Source organism: Trichechus manatus, unplaced genomic scaffold (genome assembly GCF_000243295.1).
Source record: "Trichechus manatus latirostris isolate Lorelei unplaced genomic scaffold, TriManLat1.0 scaffold00086, whole genome shotgun sequence".
In the NCBI taxonomy this organism is placed as follows: Eukaryota; Metazoa; Chordata; class Mammalia; order Sirenia; family Trichechidae; genus Trichechus; species Trichechus manatus.
Window position 1 is genome coordinate 10829168 of NW_004444022.1, and position 3264 is coordinate 10832431.

Here is a 3264-nt window from a genome sequence, read left to right on the forward strand (position 1 = left end):
TACCACACGACCACCACCCATTGCCATTGAGTCTGTTCCAATTTATAGTGACCCTATTGGACAGAGTGGAGCCCTGGTGGTGCAGTGGTTAAGTGATATGGCTGCTAACCAAAAAGCTCAGCAGTTCAAATCCACCAGCCACTCCTTGGAAACCCTATGGGGCAGTTCCACTCCATCCTATACCAAAAAACCAAACCCATTGCCTTTGAGTAGATTCCAACCCATAGCCAACTTAGAGGACAGAATAGAACTGTCCCATAGGGTTTCCAAGGAGGGGCTGGTGGATTCGAACTGCTGACCTTTTGGTTAGCAGCCAAGCTCTTAACGACTGCACCACCAGGGCTCCAAAAATTATCAGCAGTGACCATAAAGGGACTCGAACCCTCAATCTTCTGATCTGGAATCAGATGTCTTATCCATTAGGCCATGTGGCCCCACAATCTGCTCGTGGATATGTCTTAATGAAACCTGGAGCAATAACATATTTATATTTTTCTTATTGTATTTCCTATTACTGTCTTAATGGGAGTTACTAGGTATTAATTTTCTCATTTTGAGAAGATTTTAGTTTATAGTAAATTGCAATATATCAATGGAATATTGCTTTGACTTGCTATCTATGCCATTAATGTGTGATATATGTAACTTTCATGTTAGTTTTATGACAACCATGAACATTATAAAATGCATCTAGTGGTTAAAAGAGAAATGTTGTCCTTCTGGCATAATTGGTTCATTTTTTTTTTTTTTTTTGAGATGGGACAGATAATTATTTTTGAAGGAATACCAACTTGTGTGTGTTTTGGCTTTATTTAATCTATTTAAACATTTATTATAGCCATATGTCACATAGTTGTAAGGGCTGAGGTATATCTTACTGCTGAGTGGCATGTTACAGGCTGCTCGCACTATATTACAACCTCTCTGATTACATGTTTACTTCTACCACTAAGTTTCTATCTCCTCACCGGCAGGTGACAGGTACGCCTCATAGAAAACATAGCGCCTGGCTTACTATGGGCATTCAGTAAATGAGTTGCATTGAACTGAAATATCCATGTAATGAGAAAGTACACATTTTTGACATTCTCATGGAATTCCAAAATATTCTTGCTGTTATTATCCTTACTAGAAGCTTACTTAAAATACAGTGGGAAAGCAGTTGTTGAGATACCTGTTTTTCACAATAGACTGTGCAATGCTTCAAAAGCAGGGACTGTGCTTGATTTATCTTTCCATTCTCTGCAGCCAGCACAGAGCATGGAGTATATATGTTTGCTTAGCAAGGTTATTAGTAATATAATTGGCATTCTTTACCACAAAAATGAGGCATTTGTTTCTGGATCTGGATGAAGTCCCTTTGCAGGAAGCAGACAAGAGGAGAAGTAAGGAACGATCTGTATGCCTCACTGGGTTGAAGGTCTGAATAGTCAAGGATTGCTGAATGGATGAATGGGAGAGCGGTAATTAGACTCCTAGCTGTCAGGAAGCACGGAACTGAAATATTAGAGCACTGCCAAAAGCTGATTTAGCAAAAAAGTATTTTTTTCCTCTGGTATAATTTAGGAACACTAAAGATGCTGTTAGGTATATTCTCCTGGAGTGAGTGAACTTTCAGACTTGAAAATATTAGCATTTTCTAAATCCTGGAGTACCATTCCAGACTGAGATGGGAAGGGATCCAAGTCTGCTTTTTATACCACTGATGAAAAGTAGTGATATGCTCGTAAAAGCTTAACAACCAGCTCTCCAGGAGGGGACAAAATCCCTGATTTGTAGGTTTGCCAATTTCCATGGTGTAAATACTCCCACTATAGTTGATTTCAAGCTACTAACTTGGTACCACTGAACACAAGAGTTGGGAAGAAATGCGTGAAGTTGGCTCTTGGGAGCCAGACTGAGCCAGTCCTAGCACACTGCTGGCTTAAAGTAACTTCAGCTCCTGGTCGTGGGGGTTTATTACCAGCTTAGTAGGAACTATGTAGAAGTGTAATGTGACTATTTGTTTTATGTGCATTAGTGAATGTGAAATTGTGAAAAGTTGGTAATAAAGTTTTTATTTTCATTGTTATGACATATTGGTGAGAGAAGCAATTAAAGTTTTCAAAATATGGGTCTCCAGCAGGCCAGATGTCATGATCTCAGGCATTTCCATGGCCCATCAGTAGTGCTGACAGCAAAAGCATTTCACAATTCTCTTTGCAAAAGAATAGGCTATGTTGAAGGTAACAAGGAATAAAAAGCTTTGAGAATTCTTTCTGTAGATCCAAATGAGCCACCACTGTACTGAGTCTAGTTTTACACTTGTGAATCTCCACACTTTCTGACGATAATTCACATTAAGCGAAATTATTCATTTTGGATATTCAGGTAGCAGCTTGGAAGTTTTTTGGAGCCACTTTCTTTTACCGGGAGTCCCTGGGTGGTACAAATAGTTAATGTACTTGGCTGCTAACTGAAAGATTGGAGGTTCGAGTCTACCCAGAGGCTCCTTGGAAGAAAGGCCTGGTGATCTACTTTTGAAAAATTACCCATTGAAAACCCTATGGAGCACAGGTCTACTCTGACACACATGGTGTTGCCATGAGTTCGAATTGACTGGATGGGCAGCTGGTTAACTGGTACTTTTATAGGCTTCCTTGCAGGACTATGTTAATCCTGTTTATGTGCTAGGTACAGAGAGTTTGCCTTCATTCTGCAATTTCCTGTTTAGATTATTACTTAGTCTTTGTGTTGCTAATATGTCACTTAATAAGCTTAATAGCGTATGTACATAATACAGATAAATTGACCTCACACTGAAAACCTGGCTTTCATATCCTTCTATTTTCCTATATATGTTGACTTCCTTCTAAGATTATTTATTACATGTAAGATGATTTAAGACATCCATTCATAGTCAGTCTTCATGGAGAAGGGGTATACATTAGTCTTTTCTTCATATTTCTTCTCCTTCTTCCCGAACCCAGCGTAGTTGGCTTCTTCACCATTATTCAACCAAACGTGTTTTCGTTGAAGACTCTGCTGTCTCCACTTTCTGCTCACGTCCTATAAAACCTCTTCCAGACTCGTGGGTTCAGCTGCTTCCTTTCCATCCACGACCACTGATTGAGTTCAGGTGCTAGGTACTTCTTGCCTGGATGATTGCAATTGTCTCTTAATATCTCTCTGTGACTTTATGCTTTCTTCCTCAATCCACAGCACTACCAGAGTTCACCATCTAAAATGAAAATCTGATCATGTGACACTGATCATGTGATTAGG

General features: G+C 39.5%; 1 non-coding gene across 1 annotated transcript; it reads right to left on the reverse strand.

The window, feature by feature from the left end:
- Positions 1 to 361: 361 nt before the first annotated feature.
- TRNAW-CCA (transfer RNA tryptophan (anticodon CCA)) lies at positions 362 to 434 on the reverse strand. Its single transcript has one exon. It is a non-coding gene; the product is annotated as a tRNA-Trp (tRNA).
- Between the last annotated feature and the right edge of the window lie 2830 nt (positions 435 to 3264).